The 19237-nt window shown below is 57.4% G+C and overlaps 1 long non-coding RNA gene across 1 annotated transcript; it reads left to right on the top strand.

Annotated features, from left to right (window-relative positions):
* Nucleotides 1-873: 873 nt before the first annotated feature.
* LOC109317741 lies at nucleotides 874-3283 on the top strand. The gene is made up of 2 exons (XR_002103110.1): nucleotides 874-2150; nucleotides 3148-3283. It is a non-coding gene; the product is annotated as an uncharacterized LOC109317741 (long non-coding RNA).
* Nucleotides 3284-19237: the final 15954 nt, after the last annotated feature.

The following is a 19237-nucleotide window of genomic DNA, read 5'->3' as shown; positions in this document are numbered from 1 at the left end:
ATATCAAACACGGGCCCCCATGCCTGGCATTTCAGCCGCTCATATCAGCACCTCCAGCTAAGCGCCAGAATCCGTTCAACTTGGGCTCCCGTGGTTGAGAACAAGCTGGAGCATTTGGGATTTGCATCTCAGTTGCACCACAGCGTGTTTGGGCTTTAATGTCTGATGGTGGGACCTGGTTTTCAAAACTATCTGCCAAGAGGCCTGTCTTGGGAAAGCTGTCCCGTGTTATGCCAGCTGCCCTCTGAGCCTTCATGGAGACTGTGCAGGGGGGTGTGAAGAACCCAACTCCCCTTTTGTACATCTGTTTATTTTGTATTTTTGTAAGCATTTCGCTGGAATGAACATTCCCGTTCTCATTGGGATCTTAAGGAAACTAGGTTTCTGTGGGGATAGCAGGCTAACTGATTTCACAACCATTTTTTTGCAGTTTAAGACCTGAGGGGCAGGAATCTGAGTCCAACACTAGTCATTCCAAATTTTCATGTCAGGGAAACGTCCCTACCAGGGACACGTTGGTGCATGCTCTGCTGTAGGCCTGAGCTAAAGTCACTTTGAAGTCCAGGGGGTCTGAGCACATGCTTAAAGCTAAGCCTGTGGTGGTGTCCTAAATAGGGGTGAGCATCTATGCCTTCATGCGTTATGGCCTGATTCCCTTTCCACCCACTTAATCGGAGCTTCTCTTGTTTTGTGCCAGTGGCGAGCAGAGCGCGTGACCTGCTGCGTGCAGTGAGCAAAGTTCCCCCCATCAAATCTCCCATGGAAGAAAAAGCAGAAAGGATCAGCTCCTTTCTGCTCCTCCGTGTTGGCTGATCTGTGAGCTGCTCCATATGCAAGTCTCATTAATGCGGCAGGGAAGGACTTCCTTTGCTCCTTGGTACTGGTGTCAATCAGGAGTAGCCCCTTGGGAGTCCCTGGGATCGCACAGCACCCTGTTGTTGGGAGATGCTCTTCGTGGTCCCTGCCAGGATGAGGGCCCCACTGCTCTGGGTGTTGTGTGGCGAGGAGGCAGGCCCTGCCCTGAAGATGTTGAGCGTCGACAGATGGGAAAGGCAAAAAAGGAAGTGGTATAAGAAGCAGAGGTCAGAGAGGAGAGCGACCTGGCTCGGTCACCAGGAGGTTCATTGCAGAGCAGGGGGGTCAAGCCAGCCTGTGGCTGCCCTCTGGTCCATGCTGCCCCACGAGCAGCACTCTTTACAGGTACAACCCAAAGCAAGGCAGGAGAGCAGTAACAAGGAGCATTGCTTGTACAGACCGGGGGGCTAGCTCCTGGGCCAGTGCTGTGCTACATTGCAGATGCCAAGGTCCCCGGGAGCAAGGAGAAAAAGAGGGGCTTTGTCCCCTCCGTTAAACTTTCTCTTCCTCTCATCAACAGCTCCCTCTGTTTCCCTGCTATCTCAGGCCCTGTGTCTTGCTCTGACCCAATACTACTGCAGCCAGCATGCTGAGGAAACACAGGGCAGTCCCCTGCACTATGAGCCACCCTCTTGCTGCCTAATAGGTGGGACTCTCCCAGGACATTTATCTCCGTGCAGTTTTCTGCCTTGACTGGCCTTCATCTTGCCCCTGTCAGAGTCAGGTTAGAGGTTTCAAGGACAGTGCAGTCACCTGGAGCCAGGGGTTTACGGCCCATCCAGGTGACTGGCTGCTACTAAGTCGTCCTCCCTGCCAGCCAAAGGGGGACTCCATGCCAAAGTCCGAAGCTGCCCGCCGAACCCACTTTGTCAGGAGGAGCAAGGCCCACTGTGTTCACAGTGTGGCTTCTGCGGGACCTTAACTCACAGCCCCAGGTCAGCCTTAGCAGACACAGGATCAGGGGAGCTTTCCTCGCATGCATTTTAATAGCTGGTTGCTTCATCAGACAGATCTGGTTTCAGTCGTGCTGAACACGGGTTAGATTGCTGGCAGGGGTGCCTCCAATGTGGCACCTGTCCTCTGCAGCATCAGAGGCAGAGTTGGAGCTGGGGGAGAAGTTTCCGACCCCTGGGGGAAGGCATTTGGAAGGAGAAGTGTAGCAGGTGTAAGGACTTCAGAGCTGCAGGGGCTGAGTCCCCGGTGTCACGGAAGTTGTTTCTTCATTGATACCCTGGAAGAGTGCACGACGCATTGTTCAACCAGAGCAGGAGTGTTTCACACCAGTTGGCACCAGGGTAAGTTGGCACAAGTGCAAGGCAAGGAGAGTGTCTGGCTTATGCATTGGATGGCTGGGGCTTTAGCGGGGGTGTCTCCTCTCACACCACTGTGGTCCTCTGCCTACTTCTGATTCACACCAGTTTCAAATACGACTCAGGTGCTATAGAGCCCTTGCTGGAGGTACAGGCACCTGCTGATGCCGGTTCTTCCCATCCTTGTTTCAGGGACACACTAAGGATGGGAGAGATCTGGATACCGAGACTAGGAGGGTGCCGACCAAGGCATACTATTGATCAGCTGCAGTCTTATGTCCTGTGTTGTGACCTCCCTTTCTCCAGCTCTACGCAGCGACAAGACAGGTGTTAATTCTCCCGCTTAGGGTTTATTGTTTGTGTTTCGATACCACCCAGCCGCGACCGGAAACCCGTTACACTAAGCACTGTGCACATATGCACGGTGAGAGACTGCCCCGGCCCCTGAGAGGAAGGGCGGACAGGGCACAGAGAGAAGGGTCTTGCCCAGGTCACGGTGTAGGTCCGTGGCAGACGTGTACCACTGACTATCCGAGGCATGTGTGAGCTGAGTGTGTTCTCCAAGAGCTACAGTGACCTGTCAAGGTGGGGAGGCAGCTTATCGCAAGGGAAAACAAGCAGAGGACTCCAGCAATGTAAAGAAGGGTTTAATGAGTGGTTTAGCTTCAAGTGTGCGTTCTTGTTCTTCAAAGACTATCACCCTGATCCTGCACACAGACATGTTACTCCTGGGAGTAATTTCCAGTGGCATCGCTGGGACTGCTTACGTGAGTCAAACTAGGCACGTGCATAATTAGCTGCAGGATTAGAGCTTAAGACTCCCAAAATATTCTCTCTCAGTGGAGCATCAAAGGGACTGTCTTGGGGAAAGGGAGATGTGTTTAGCCTTTGTTTCGAGTTTTGCAGAAACGGCTCCTGTGATCTTCTTTTCCATTTCAACAGCAAGAACAAATCTCTGTTAAAGTCTTAACGTTTCCTGCAGTGCTTGCAACCCAGACTCTGCGCCAGGAGGTGAAGCCAACTAGGGAAAAAAAGAGAAACCCATCAGTCTTTTTCCATTGTCCAAGATGAATCGTGTGAAAACAAGTGAATAAATGGTGCAAAAAGCAAAAAAATCATTTAGATTTGGTAGCGGCTGATTTGGAAGGAATTCTCTTGGGTGGGAGGGAGCATGCATGAGGCATCTGCTCTTTTGCTGGCTCCCTAGCTGTTATATTTTAAATTGATCGTGTTGCCCTGACGGCAAAGGATGAAATTGGCCCCATGCCACAGGACCCCCGCAAAGCTGAGACACCCTTAAACCCTCAAGCACAGTCTCGTGATACATGGGGTTGATGTAAAGGGGTCACTGTCACCCTAAGAGTTTAACCCTGCAACGCATCACTAGAGAGCATGTTTAGGGCCCCATCCCAGTCAGTGCAGACTTCCGGTAGAGATCACCGTGAGCCTGAGGCACCGAAGTTAACGGAAAGACTCTGGCTGATATCAGCAAGCTTTGGGTCAGGCTGTACACCAGTTCATTGCTCTCTACAGCACCAGGTCCTAAATCATTAGGCAGAAATAATTAGGAATAGTGTGCCTAGGTCTAGAGACTGCAGCAGGGCAATGGGTGACCTGCAGGGTTACGGATACCTAGGTGTGCAGAACGCAACTCAGTCTTCCCGGCAGGCAGACAACACATAGCGTAAGGAGCCCAGGAGACCCCACTTTTCCAAGCCCAGAAGCCGGTGAAGAACTTTGCTGCCAGAAACAGTTGTGCCGAATCTGGGAGTTTTCAGAGGCGCTTGGGAATCCAGGCCGCCTCGGCTTTCCAGCAGAATTAGAAGCCACGTATCATTTGCAGTGTGATTGATTGTGCCTACAGGCCCTGATACTGGACACGGTGCTGGGTACTGTGCAAATGCATAGGATGGGCCTGCACCCCAGGGATCTTCGAGCCACCAAGACAAGGGATGAAGACTCAGAGACCCAAAAGCAAGGTGCTGTTTGCTGCTCTCACGAGGGTGTCATTGAGTCTGGCTTGGCACTTCTCGTTTATACCTCCGAGGGGCAGCTATGGCCTGTGGGGATGTGCTGCTTTGCAGGATTTCCCCGTCTTTTTCTGGGATTTTAACAAGCATAGTTGCTGGGAACAGGAGCGGGGCACCCTCCTAACGCGCAGCCCGCTGGGGGGGGTTGCATTGCTCTGAGATTAGCACACGCAGCTGCGAGCTGGATCACGAGGGCACATGAAGACGACCCACTGCTCCAGTCTCTTGCCCACGTTTCCCTCCACTCACATGGGGAAGCGGAGAGCTGGAATGGCAGGCTTGTCTCGGTGGCCGGCTGTCAGAGAACCCAGGGCTATTTCTGAAGCCCTGGAAAGCAACCAGGTATCTGACACCCAGGTTGGATGTCAGGTGCCTCCACTGGCCTAGGAAGGCACTAAGTCAAGCTGAAACAGCAGCTGAGCTAGCAGGGCCAGGGGGATGGGTGTGATGGGGGGACCAGGCTGAGGCATGGCCGGTGCTGGGGTGGGCCGGGCGAAGGGAGGATCAGTCCCTGCTCCTTGCTGCTTACCCCCTTCCAGCCTCGGGGCTGGTGTCAGGACGGCAAGTGGCGTCCGTGCCTGTTGGCACAGGGGCAATTGGGTAACATCAGACGGCTGCTGAGGCTAGAGAGGCCGAAGAGGTGAATGGGGAAAGACCAGCATGAAAGTCCTTTTCCCTGCGGCCTCATCCTCTGCGTGCATGTGCCTTCCTCCCTGCACATATCCCTGGAGCAGCCAGAGGATGCAGCTGCAGGATGGGGCATGGTGACCCCCACCCAGCGCTGTCATCCATCGCTCGTCTTCACGGCTACCGCTTGCCTGATTCACAGCAAAGGTGCCTATCTTTAGGCAGAAGTAAGTGTGCAGAGCCTGAAGGTACAGGGGGCCTCCCAGGTCACAACCCTGGTCCCCGGGCGCTTGTGATGCAAAACACACCGGCCTTAGGGCTGCCGGGAGAATAGCAGGGATGCCAGGAAGGGGAGGGGATGGGGGAGGCACCCGCCTGTGGAGCCCAACGGGAACAAAGCGCAGAGCCAAACAGGGCAGAAGGGGTTAGCCCAGGACAGTGACCCCAAACAGCGCAGGGGCGCAGTGAGCGTGGTGACCTCTGCACCCCAGCGCGGGCAGGGGCCAGGGGAGGGGATGAACTGCAGCCTCTACCCAGGCCCTCGGCTGCTGGAAGCCTCCGGCGAAGTTCCCGGTCCAGGACCCTCAGCGCCCCGGGGAGGAGAGGGGGACACCCCTATTGCCTTTATTCCCTCAATTTGTGCTTTCTGTGCATTCAGCCATAAGGCCAAGCTCTCCATTGCACCCCCAAGCTGGTAGTGGATCTTGGAGGACAGGTCTCCCACCTTGTTCCCTGCCCTCGTTTCCCAGTCTGGTCCCCACTTCGGCAGAGAGGTATCCGGGCGGTGTTTGGTAGCCGTCACAGGTTGGCAGGCCCCCCGTTAGATCTGTTACGGCGTTGGACATCCAGACCAACAAACCAACCCATAAACTGCAAAGTGCAATCCCTGCCTGCTCCGTGTGCAGTTGGCTCGGCTGTTCATTGGGAAAATGGGGCTGAGCGGTTCACGCACCCGGGGCAGAATCACATCTGGGCCCTGAGGAAGGCCCACTTGAAACCATTTCGCCCAAGGTCATAGTTTTAGGGAGTAGTCACAGCACTCAGGCAGCCCAGTCAAGGCCCAGGATCTTACTGTGCTTGGTGCTGTACATGCACATAACAAAACGGCCCCTACTTCAAAGACTTGGTGTAAGACCAGAGAAACAGCAGGGTACCGAGGCCCAGGGGGAGCACCGGGAAGCAAAGCGGCTGTGAGCGCAGCAGTGGGTTCGGCAGTGGTGCAGCAGTTTGGGGCTTGCTGCAGGGGAGCCAATTTCCCCCTTCCGGAGAGCACGAAGCGCCCCGACATCAGGCAGCTGGGAGTGCCGGGGTAAGTAATGAGGCTGTGCTCTGAAATGGGAGCTCGGTGTAGGATCAGGGGCCTTAGGCCTAGGCTGCCCAGAGCCCCTTCTTTAGTCTCCCATTGGGACCAGGTTGACTCAGGCAGCGGGAGAGTAGACGAGGCTCCGGCTGCTGGGCTTTTACTGTGTCATGTCAATGTACTCGAGCCAAGTGACAAATCACCAGCCCCTTTCCAGACTGAACCTTCCCTCTGCCCTGTTGCTTCTGCCTGTGGAAGACAACCAACCCTGGGCCTGGCTGCTGGTCTGTCCGAAGGGCCACGCAGCCTCTGCCCAACTTCCAAGCTGCTGAACTCCATCCACCCACCTCAGGCCCCCTTCAGCTACGGCTATTGCAATGCAGCTCAGCCCCTCATGCTTGCCACGGCACTCAGCGAGCAAACAGGCCGTGTTCGGCTCAGCCCCAGGCTGGCGGGGTGTCAGCGGGGCTGCACATCACGGCTTTGCAGATCAGCGGGGTCTCTCCGGCTGACGATATGGCCTCTGTCACCAGCACCAATTTCAGGAAGGCTGCAAAGGGCAAGGGCAAATCAGGGAGGTGCAGGAGAGAGGATTTCTAGCAGGGCAGAAGGCAAGGGTGGGGGTGCTTGCCAGGAGCTTGGCAGAGGAGGCCGTAAGGAACAGAGCAGGGTGCACCTGTGGTCGCTAGAGGGTGCCCAGCCTCCACCTTTGAACATCCTACACAAGGAGCCATAACATCGGCCAGGGCAGAGCTGCACCTCGTAGGCTCAGGGCTGTTGCACATTCATTTGCAAGTCTTTGGGATGACATCCTCAACCTGAAAGGGAACAGCCTTGCAGCACCAAGAGCTTGCATATGTACTGGCCTCTGGCTGCTTTGCTGTTTTATCCAGCAAGTGCAGATGCTTCCTCAGCCTGATGAAGGGTATTTGTACCTGAAAGCTTACAAAGAAGAATTTTTTTCCAACTATCTGCGTTGGTCTAATACAAGATACCAGATTTACCCAAAGAGCCTGGTCAACACTAAGAGGGTGCTTCGTGGGCTAAACTGCTGGAATCTGCGGCTGCTCCAGTTTTAACTGCCCATAGGAAGCGTTACGCTGAACCTCCTTTACCCTGGGCCAACATAGGCTGCAAAACTAACTGCGCTTTCTAGACCGCATCAGCTTATGCCGCCTGCATGCGACGTAGCTACTGTGCACAGGGCCCCACGTTCTCTTCCATCTGTGTACATAAACTGTGATTTAACATTCACTAATAAAGGTGTATAGTGTCAAGCTGAACACGTGATGCCCTGCAAACCCCATCAGAGAGGCATCGGCTGTCATAAGCAGCAGCTTACTGCAGCCAGCGGTGGTCCAGCCTGCCAAGCTAAGCAGGGCAGATGTGGATGAGGGGCTGCAAGCACAAGCACTCTTGTGAGCCCCAGTACACTCTTTGCAAAGCATTGGCAGCTGCAATCCCACACACCCTGTGGTTCCTTTAAGAACCACATACCTGCTTTTGCTCCCAGAGCTGAGCCATGCATGCACCGTTCCAGCCCTGCTCCACCCCCCCCATACTCCAACAGGATGTGTCCCACCTCCTTCTTTTTAAGGCTTTTCCTCCTGGCCCAGCATGGCTTACAGGTGTGCTGGGGCAGGGTGGGGCCAACTGAGCCCAAAATGGCTCCTTAACCCCTTCCTGTCTGGGGCGGGGGGGGGGGTGCCCTGTCAGAGGCTTGCCTGCGCTAGTAGCATCCCCATGCCAATGGTGGCCCCTGTGGGGACTAGAGCCCAGGAAGGTGGCAGTGAGGGTGGGAGAGATGGGGGCAGTGTGGGGCTGGGGGAGAGGAAGCTGACATTCGGATGTAGGAGGCAGGCAACGACTGTCCCCATGCCCTCTTAGTGGAGGCACGTACCCCACCACCCCATGAGCAGGCCCGAGGCTCATCCAGCCCCCACAAGGAGAAGGGAGGGCACCTGCTCCATCACGCCAACCTGCACGGCACACGTAGCCCTGCACAGCTTGCCAACCACTGAGCCAGCAGGGTGGGAGCAGCAGGCTTGGGGCAGGCCAGCGCATCTTATTGCTGGCACAGGGTGGACGGTGGACTCCCCGGGCACTGTCTGCATGTGATGAACATGCTGACTCCCTTGCAACGTGCCGTCAGGCCCTCAGAGGGAAGAGGGTGGGGAAAAGCTCCTAACAGCCTGGCTTCCTCTGCCAAAGGAGCCCACGATGCTAGCAGCCCTTAAAGGAAATCTCCTGCCCACCAAGTGCCAGCAAGCTGGAACGTGGCTGGAGCAGTCGCCCAGCTTGGAGCTATTCATACCAGGGCAGCTTGGACTTATAGGAGCATTTATAAGCTCTCAGCCCAACAGTGCTTTGCAGAGTTATGCAAATGAAACACGGCCCTCGCTCTTCTGGGGTCAAGAGGGGGAGCTGGTGGATGTGGGACTCTGAAGTCATGCAAAGCTGCTATCCCCTGATGATTCACGTTCATATGCCAGAGCTTCCACTCATCACTGCCCTTCCTGTCAGGGGATGTGGGTTGCTGGTTTCCCCTGCTGCAAGGGACCATGAAGCCCTCTGGGTCAGCGTCAGGGACCTTGCTCCCTTCCTCTTCCTTTCTCTCGAGCCTGTACAATCTTGGCCGTAAGGACCAGACATAAGGAAGCTGCTTAAGGTGAGGGAGAGTGGTGGGAAGTTGCAGGGCTGTGAGAGGCAGGCAGGGAGGAATAAGAAATACTCTCCCAGGGACGTTGGACTGGGGAGGCAGCTCAGGAAGGCCGAGCCAGGATCCCAGCCTCGACTCAGGGCTTCGTGCCTGCGCAGTTCTCTAGTTTCCGGACTTGGCTCTGCCACTGACTCACTCAGTGCCCTTGGGCAAGCCGCTTTGCTGTGCTTTCGCAGCTGGAGTACTGTGTCCAGTTTTGGGCCCCACAATTCAGGATATGGAGAAGCTTGAGAGAGCGCAGAGAAGAGCCACGCGCGTGATCAGAGGTCACGAAAACAGACCTTAGGACGACCGGCTGAGAGGGAAAAGCGCAGGCTCGGGGGTGATCTGGTGGCTGCCTATAAGTTTATCAGGGGTGCTCAGCAGGATCTGGGGGAACATTTGTCCACCAGAGCATCCCGAAGGATGATGAGGTCGAACAGTTACAAACTCCTGCGAGACCGTTTCAGGCTGGGCATAAGGAAGAATTTCTTTCCTGCCCGAGCCCCCGAGGTCTGGACCAGTCTGCCAGCGGAGGTGGTTCAAGCACCCACACTGAACACCTTCAAGAGCAAATCGGATGCTTATCTTGCTGGGATCCTATGAGCCCAGCTGACTTCCTGCCCCTCGGGCGGGGGGCTGGACTCGATGATCTCCCGAGGTCCCTTCCGGCCCTAATGCCTGTGAAATCTATGAAATCTATGAAATCCGTGCCCATGGGAGAAGTGCACGGTGCCTGCCTCCCCAGGACACTTCACTAGTTCACGCCAGCAAAGTGCTTTCAAGTGTCCCAGTTCCGGCGTCTCGAGCTGCAGCTGGACAGTGATTTCCAGCATCTCTCCCCAGGCTGCGGCAGTGTCTGCTCTGCCTTTATCTAGCACTTGTAAGTGAAGTGTTTAGCGCCCGGATGGAGCCTGCTCGAAGGGTCTGCGCTGGTCAAAGCAGGGTCTGAACAAACAGTGATCTCCGGGGAGGGGGACCTGGGCTCTGGGGCTGCTGGGGAGCTGGCTCGGGGCCTATCTGTGATGAGTTTATTGGTGGCTATTGTAAAGCTGGCACCAGGATCCAGGAGCCAGGTATGAAATCAAGCCCATGCAGGTCCCTGCCCGCCGCTTTAGCTATCAGACCGCTCTCCGCTGGGACAGGCCCCCCACTGGGCACATTTGAAGCAGTCCTGGACGTCTGCAGGCTCCTGTCCCTATAGACTAGACCTCACCCCGCATAAAGCCACAGTCCTTCTCTGGCACCCTTTGCTTTCCTCCGGGCACGCAGTGCCAGCTGCCGGGGGGGAAGAAGGGGTGACAGAGGCAGCACCCTGGCCCCTGTCATGCGGCTGGGCAATGGCAGAGCAATGGGAAGCCGAGGGAGACAAACGAGGACAGCAGGAGAAGGCTGTGCAAGAGGAATGGATGTTGGCAGGGCAACGCGTTGGTCAGCCTCTGGAGGCTCATGACATGCGGGAGGCCTGGGTCCTTGCCAGCGAGTATGGGGACAGGCTGTGTGGCGAGGGCTTTGCTGAGCCTGCCCAGTCCCGGTTGCGGGCCTCTGGGATTTCCTCTTTCCCCGTCTTGTCCGTCTGTCTCTTATCTCTCCTGAGCCTCCAAGGTCGCCCTCAGTTGCCATGCCCTTTAGCACGGCGGTCACAGCCAGGCCCCCTCCCCTGCAGCGTCTGCTCTCTGGCTTCCCTCGGCGCACCTGTCCCTCTGCAATTAAGCCCTCTCTCTCCAGTCTTGCCCATACAGCAGGTAAGGTCTGGGAGACCAGGCAGCTGGAGAAGTGAAAACCCCTTGGATGGTCCATCTACGCCCCCTCCCCGCAGGGAGGCTCCTTAGGGGACATTTTCTGGCTGGGGATGTCTCAGGGCCTCCATCGTGCACGCGGCAGTGGGCTTGGCTTCCTAACACCGCATCATGAGCGAGCTGGTAGTCTCTCTCATGCCCTGAGAACAAGGAGGTCTGCAGAGGCTGCTCCTTGCAATTTTGCCAATTGATCCCCAAGCCAGCGAAGCATTTGCCTGAATTTTTGCTTTCATTTCATGAAGGCAGCGTGCCCTGATGGGCTGGGAACAGGACTGGCCCCGGGGTCTTTCTGCCTCCCTGGGGACAGAGGCACTGCCGAGGAAGGCTCACCGCCACTTCCCTGCACCCTGCCCGGGCGGGAGGACAGGGTGCTCGTGCTGTCCACGGCCCCACCGTCACGGTGGCAAACAAGGGCCCCGGTAGCCCTGGCAGCCTCTCCGCTGTGCAAACACTTGGCTGCTGGGAGCCAGCCCGAAACCCCCCACGGTCCTTTCACGGAGGAGCGGGGCGAAGCCGACAGACGGTGACGGAGGAGGTCCTGGTTGTGCGCAGCGCGGGGCTGACAGGAGCCGTGTCCCTCTGAAAGGGCCTTGCGGGGAGCTGATGCGCTCATTGTTTCATTCAGCTCCTCCCGGCAGCAATTCCCCTGCTCCAGCATGCGCGTCGCCCGGCGTCCTAATGGCTCGCATTCTCCGCGGCCGCATCCAGGCCTCATCACAGCCGCCTTTGTGCGGGCCGCGGGAGCAGAGGCGAGGCTTTTACGTCACGCCGGGTGGAATTCCTTAATGCCGTTCACGGCCTCTCGCCTGCGCCGCTAATTGTGTCTTATGTAATCGCTGCAGCTGGGGGCCCGCTCCTCCGCTGAGCGCGGGGTGCCCTGGAGCGCCAGGGGGCTCGGGGCCGCTCGCCGAGACTGCGCGGCCTTCCACCGAGCCGCTCTGCGGGGGCACGGCCGCCCCAGGCGGACGGAAATCCGGGCCTGCCATCCCTCCTCCTCGTCGGCTCCCGGGGCTGGTCCGCGGCGGCTGGACCAGCCACAGGGACGTCTCTAGTCGGGGCCCGTCGGCGGCCGCTGGCACGGGCAGCTGGCGAGGCAGGCAGCCCTCCAAGGCGGGGCACGCGGGCCAGGGCAGGAGGGATCGTGCGCACGGCTGCTGACAGAGGGGGCTTAAAGGCAGGGCCGGCAGGGCAGTTTCTCAGGGGCCTGGCCTGGACCTTTCCCCCCACAGTTTGGTGGCAGCGGGAGCATTCAGAGCGCTCTCAATAGGATAAGCCAGACAGACGCCTTCCCCCTCCTCAGCACAATGGAGCAAGCGCTGGGCTCAGATGGGAATTGCTGCTAAGCCAAGGGACAGGGAGAGAGTGGGAGAGAGGGACAAAGGTGGAGACGCCGGGGAGGGACGGTGACAGAGAGACAGGGGGGAGGCGGGGAACAATGGCCCTGGCAGACCCACACGCCAAACCCGGTCCCCCTAACACGCTGCCTGCACATCGTCGTGCAAAGCCTGCCTCGTTACCTGTCCCCAGCATGCCACACTTTGCTCCGCAGCCGCTCCCGGGTCTGAACGCCAGCGATCATCCTCCATGCCTCGGCATGGCGCTTCATACACCCGCTACCACCGGCTTTCTGTCTGGCCGTCGCCCTGCGGGTTGGCGGGAGACCCTCCACAAAAGCAAGCACCGGTTGATCATTCACACCCTGTCTGTGGGGGGTCTCCTTGTCACCGTTGCTAGGTTCGATGCTGCGTGGTGCTGAGCACGGCAGCAGAGGCAGCCCCTGGGCGAAGCTCTTACACCTGGGGCCATTGCACCCCCTACGCGGCGCTGGGAGGACGCGGCAGAGGGGACTGTGTAACAAGCAGACGAGCTGCCGTTCTGGCTTCCAGGGTTATCTTTCCCCTAAAGACCCATCTCCCCTCTGCAGACGACAGCGCGGGGGCACCAGGTCACAGCTGATGATCGCTGGGTCATAGCAGTCGAGATGGGTCTGTTCTCAGCAGGTCCCTGGGCACCTTGCAAGAGGCAAAATCTCTGGGTGGCTGACAGCCCTGTTTTGCCTGGGGGGCGGTTCACACTAAGAATAGCAAGCATTGCATAGGATGGTCACAAGATTGAACCTGCCTTTGATGATACACTAGATAGACAGTGACCTAAAGGAGTTTGACCCACATAGATTTCCACCCTAGCTCCAGTGACCTGAAGCACCACTCTTCTGACACCCAGAAGTAAGAGGCCAAAACTGTCTGCCGGTCACCTGCTCAGAGGTAACACCTGCCAAAATCTGGAGCAGCTTGGCTGGTTTAAATGGCCTTACCCTGTCTGAGGATAGGATCTCTGATCTAAGTGTGCCACTGTCTCTATTTCCATTCTCCCCTGTCCAGGCATCACTCGGGTCTGCGACCGCCTCAGATACGATGCATCATCCTGCTGATCTGCGTGGGGACGCATGCCCTCCAAGGGCAAACAAAGGCTCGGCAGGGCGTGCTGGTGGTGAATCCATCTGGAGCGACCTTCTTTCTGGGTTCACCCCGAACCCAGAGCTGCCTCTCAAAGCGCCTGCTTCATTTGCGGTAAGCAATGCAGAGAGACAGGAGCACGGTCGGCGATGAATACGCAGCGTGGCCGGCAATACGCTGCAATCGGCAACAAGGAGGACCACGTGAAGATTTCGGCCAGTAAATACCTCCTGGCACCTTTTGCTGGAGCAGGGTCATTCATTTAGGTGGCCTGGACCCATTCAGGGTTACGGCGTCCGGATGCCAGCGCTGTATCACCTAGACAAGGTGTTCCCCCTCCTCTACGCTCTCCTGCAGTCATGCTGCACAGCATTAAAAGCTGCTCTCTCCAACCCCAGAAGGTGGCAGATATTGTTTCGAGACTCCTTGGCACCTACCTGCCCCTTGTCTGTGTTATGAGAACATGTTTTATTTGTGCAATTACTCCTTCGTGCCACTATAATAAATTGTATTTGTATCTACGAGGTAATTGCATGTAATGAAGATGAATGATGCCGCGATCCATCCTGATAAATCTATGCTGTCAGTTTTCCAGCTGCACTGAGGTCAAGCAGAAAATGCATGTGTTGGCTTTCCCCTTACCCTTCCAACGGGGCACCTTAAAGACCTCTGCAACCCAGCTCATCTATCTAGCCGTCCGTGGAGGCACCTATGCACATGCATAATGCCGTGTTCGCTGCTGTGCAGGAGGGGATGGGAAGGGGAATTTTGCTGTTCTCTGCTGGTATCTGCTGGTTTTTGTCCCTCAGGTTTGGGAACGACAGGAGGAACAGCCAGAATCAAAAGCCAGAGAGGCAAAGTTAGCACATGATCGGATCTAAACCTCCCACAGGTTGCAGCTACTGAGTCTTACCTCTCCCAAGACCCAGTTTCACATTAAATTGGCCGCATCTGTCTAATTCCCACTCCTTCCTTTGCAACTGGCTCCATGATCCATGGCCCCATGCTGTGTCTCTGCCCAGGGCTGCAGTGCAGCCCGGCCGTGGCCCGTAGACAGAAGCTGTGAGGCCGTGGTGACCTTTCCCAGTTCGGATGTGATGTGGTTTCTGATCAAGTCCAAAATGAGAAGCGGAAGAGGGGAGTGGCGGAGACGGGAGGGTAGCGCACTGGGGCACAGGGTGGGGAAGGGAGGGATGCAGAGAGGGGATGCACTGTGTGCAACGGGCTTGGACTGGAGCAACAGCACTACACGGTGTCGTCTAGTCCCTCTGGCAGCAACAAGGTGCCCGTCTCAAGGCAAATACGAACCTTTAGAGCCAGATCCATAGCTGGCGCAAAGCAGGCTAACTCCACTGGCTTCCAGAGACCTGCACCACGCAACGGCGTCTGAGGACCCAGTCCCACCAGTTTCTGCCACAAGGCGCTTGCAGAGTGAATCAGACCCCCTTGCACCACCCTGCCTAAGGGGCTGTGGCACACAGTGACATGTGCCCCCCATGCCACGTGCTACCTCTCCGCCTCCTGAGGTGCTCTGCTCCCTACTCAGGGGCAGAGAGGGCTTCGTTCTGCCCCACCCAGCACCTTGCATCCTCATTTGCACCTGTGCAAAAAACTCCATGGCTACTTGGTGCAGGGACTCGTACCCAGGTGACATTGCACGCTCCTTTGCACAGGTGCAGATCCCAGCACAAAGCATCAGCAGCATCTTCCTTGTCAGGGGGCCTGAGACTTTGATCTGCTAAGTGAACTGCTCTCAGACACTTCAGCGATAAGGAGCATTTAAACTTCCAGGCTGGGAGGGGGAGGTTTCTTCATGTCACTGCTAAGGGCCTGCTTCCCAAGGAGGAGGAGGAGAAGGGGGGGAGGGGACCTTGTAGACCCCGAGCAAAGGACCGACAGCATCCATGAGATCCCAGGCAGGCAGAAAACCCTGCTCCTTCCACCCCTCCCCAGCCAGCTCCGGGACCTTCCTCCGTAAAAAGAAAGCCGGTACCAAGGATAACATGCTTTGCATTCCAGCGCGGTCTCCAGGGGAATTTCGGCTGATCCACATGAAAAGTGCTCCCCCACCCTGGAGGTCAGAGTGTCTGAAGGGAAAGTTTCCTAGTTTCCTTGCAGGAGAGCTCTGGGGCAGCCTGCACTGGCCTGCCGCCCGGAGTCATCCCAGCCCAGTCTGCCCTGGCAGACAGGAAAGGCCACTGGGCAACTGGGCCAGCGTGTCAAGGGAGACGGTCACAGCTTATGTTCTGTGGGAAAGAGGGGAGGGCAGCACAGCTGTGGCATGGGAAGTCTGGCCCCTGCTGTGAACGAGGGGGCGCGCTCGCATCTTCCGGGAGTCTGGGCTGTGAGGAAGGGGGCTTTGCAGCGAAGGCACTGGTTTTGAGACCAGCTCCCGGCTACTGACCGCCGGCCAGTCCCTGAGTCTCCCTAGGCTTTCCCAAGCAGAACGTGAACAACGGGACCCCCTGCGCCGGTTCAAAACGCAAGTGGCTTGGGGCACCACATGTCCGCGCGGGCCATGGGCCGTGTGGGTCCCCCCTCAGCTGAGCGTCCTGCTGGTCCTGGCGGGGGAGGTTCGGGGTGTGATGGAAGGACTCCTGATTTGCATCGGATGCTTGGCCCGCAGCGCCAGCATTGCAACACGCCTCCCCAGCACGCAAGTCGAACAGGCTCACGTGCAAAGAGGCTCCTTGTTGCAGCCGCCTTCATAAGGCCCCTGCCTTCTTCACACCTGTGTTGACTGGGCCAGAGAAAGGTAGGGGGAGCAGGGAGAAATCTCTGCGTTTTCCCTGCTTCCCTTTTGCTTCCCTGCTGCCAAGGCAAGGGGATAATAACCATAAAACCCCCTTGCTTTGAATTCTCCATCTGTGAAGTCTGCGGGTTTCAGTCTTTTCTCTCCAACTCCACTCCCCCGCCCCGCTCTGTCGCTCACACCTGCACAATTGGCAGCAGGAATTAAAAAAAAAACAACAAAAACAACAAAAACCCAACACAAAAGAGCAGCTCTCGGCAGTCGGGCCGGCCCTGGGTGGTGCAGGCTGCCTTTGCCACCAGCCCCAGGTCTGCATTCCTTTCCAAGGTCAGAGGCAGGGGCTGTTGTCTTTTTAGTGACTTTGGCGTGAATGGAAAGCCCTTCATACCCCAGGCCTGAGCTGTGAGGAGGACGGGAGCAGGGAATCGGGGTTCGGTGGTCTTCAGAGCCAAATGAACATAGCGTGTGACTGTTTAAGGGCTGGATTCTTGTAACAGGTCTGTGCAAAGCTACCATGCTAGTAGAACAGGCAGGACCGACCCAGACCATGCTGTGAGCTCTAACTCCAGCAGAAGGTTCAAACCAAACCTGGGCTCTGCAGCTTCTGGGCTTTCACTTCCTAACGTATGAAAATGTCCCCAGTGCAAAGGGCTGGGGTCCTGTCTGACGGAAAGCAGGAGTGCCCTCAACACAGTTTGAAACCTGGAGCTGCCAGGTATAAATCGGAAGCGACTCACCACGGTGCACACCTGATGCAAGTGGGACGCGAATCAGGACCCAACAGACGTCACTTCTGTTTTACACTGGGGTAGCTGGAATCAGAAAATGCCCAGCCGAGTCCCCTGCCCCGACTCTCAGTGCTGACCCCACAGCCACGACCCCCAGACCTGTTACCACACCACCAGGCCGTGAAACCTTTCCTAGAAGGAACCAGGCTAGAAGCAGCGAACCTGAAATGGAGAGGCCTTCCTGTCTGGAAAAAAGTTTGATAATGATAACCAAGCAGCTGTGGATAGATAGATAGATAGACAGATATGATCAATGCCATTTTCCACCTGCCCATGCTGGAACTACTTTAGTAGTGGCACCCTCAGTATCCATTACCACCCAGAGACTCATAAGAATAAACCCGTTCTCAGCTGTGAAAGATGAGGCTATTCCCAAACCCCATCTGCAGCTAGAAACTCCCAGGCCCAAATCTCTGCAAACCCCCTGTTGCTTGCGGGCAGCTTGGAGCTCGTGTCCCAGAATTTATGGCGCGCAGGCTTGTGCATGCACACACGCACACACTCACACGTGCACAGGCTGCCTTGTACATGGCTAACACAGCTGTGCAGACGGTTGGAGGGATCAAAGCAGGGCTTGGCCGCCTCACTGCACTTGGGAACAAGAAAGCCTTGCAGATGAAACAACTGTGCGGGCCCTGCAGTCCCAAGTGACTCATTAAAGGTGCCGGGGGCACGGGGCTCTCACACGCTCCCCCAGCCAGGCTCTATTGTGCGCACGGGGGAGGGGAGCACCGTCATCTTCCTCTCTCGCTCCACGGCCGATGCTCCCGATTACAGCAGGGCTTTCTGTGGCATTAGCCAGGACCAGCCCTCATTCTCCGAGCGGATCGCCCAGCACAAAAGGCATGTCAGAGCACATCAGCCGCGGCGCCCGGGTGCGGCGCAGAAGGTGCTCCTGGAACTCGGTGTTTTGACGAGGCACAGGCCTGCGCGTGCCGGCTCTTAGAAACGCACCGTCCTGCCGCCGGCGCTGGGGACAGCTGGACCGCCTCCCTGCCAGGCCACGGGACCCACTGCCAAGGGCGGCAGATCTCGCTCGCCGTGGAGCTGCTGCAGGCATGAGCGTGCCTGTGCTGACAGCGGAGGCCTCCTGCCAGTCTGTCCTAGGCATTATCCCTCACCCCATCCCCCTGGCACGGGAGCCTGCCAGGACCTCCAGCCTATGCCTCCACATAGTGAGGGCAGTGAGGTTACCCCTGTTTTACCAGGGGGCACTGAGGCACCTAGACACTAAGTGACTTGCCCAGGGACACGCAGGGCATCGGTGGCAGAGCAGGGAGCTGATGCCCAGGCCCCAAATCCTGCCTGAGGGCTTCGCCCACCATGCTCCCTCCCTTCCTTCCCCCTGTCCTGACCCAAAACCCTTCAAAAAAATGGAAGAAACTGGCTGGTTTCTCTGCCAGAGGGAGGGATGGCTTGGAAGTCAAAGCGTGGGGTCAGACACAGGCAGATGTCGGGGGGCAAGGAGCCTGAATACGGGTAGTTCAGTCCTAGAAGGGAGACAAACCAACTCTGACTCCCACCCCATGACTATTAACTCCTTGTCATTCACACCCCTGCCTCTGAGACAGGAAATGATGCCCATCCGGGACCTAATTCTTCTCTCCATTACACCAGTGGACATCAGGAGCAAATGCGCTGACGTCCGTCGAGTCCCACTCGTGTGAAACCAGCGTATACGAGAAGAGCAATCGGGCCCGCTGCGAGGGGAAACTTGTAGAGTAGCCAGGCCCTGGCGGGTGCCGTCGCGTGCCCGGCTCGCACGGACGAGGGCACGTCCAGGCACGACGCGTGCGTCAGACCTGCCGGCAGGGGAAGGGAGGCAGAAGGGCAAGCTGCATGCACCAAAGGGCTCTCGGGGGTGGTGTGAGGCGCAGATGAGTCATCCTGGTGTTGCTCTACACGCCACTCAGGTCCTTTCATAGGAATGGGGCAACCCCGCGTGCTCGGACACCCACGTGTAGGCAGATGAAGAGGAACTAGGCAGAGGAAGGCACTGCGCCCACTCTCCGTCCTCCCCCGGTGCACGCGGTGCTGGGTATGGGTGGCTTCTGCTTTGCGATGCTCATCTGATTAGGGCCCTGTGACTAAGGCACCAGACTCGGGGAGGCTGCGAGGCAGAATGAAACAGCTGGAGAGACAGCCAGATGTACCAGGACAGCACTTTGACATAGGGCTGCCGGGCAGCGGACTCAGCGTTAGAGGACAGGCGACCCACGTCCACTCCAAAGGGGAAGGAGGATTGCGGGAGGCAGCATCTCTATACTGTGAAACCTAGTGCTGGAAAACGCCTTGGCACCACCTTCACGCGCCCAAGGGGCTTGTCGGCCACAAACCCGCCTCCCACCCCCACACGGTCACACCGAGTAACGGCCGGCCCTGGGAGCCTGCTGCACGGGGTCTCTTTGCTCCCCGCTGACACCGCCTGAGCTGCCCCACAGGCTGATGTAACTGTAAGCCAAGAGGATGAGCAGCCCCAGCTTGTCCTTTCGAGAGGCCGATGGGGCAGGGAGGGCTTGTCGTGCCTCTGCAGGCTGCGGCTCGCCGCCAGCCAGCCTGCCGGCACTGTGTGCCCAGCGCAGAACCGGCTTTGTTTGTTTAATCTAATGCCTAAAATAATGT

This window comes from Crocodylus porosus, unplaced genomic scaffold (genome assembly GCF_001723895.1).
Source record: "Crocodylus porosus isolate Cpor-Errol unplaced genomic scaffold, CroPor_comp1, whole genome shotgun sequence".
NCBI classification, from domain to species: domain Eukaryota; kingdom Metazoa; phylum Chordata; order Crocodylia; family Crocodylidae; genus Crocodylus; species Crocodylus porosus.
Note: the sequence above shows the minus strand (reverse complement) of the source record. Positions and strands in the feature narration are given on the sequence as shown.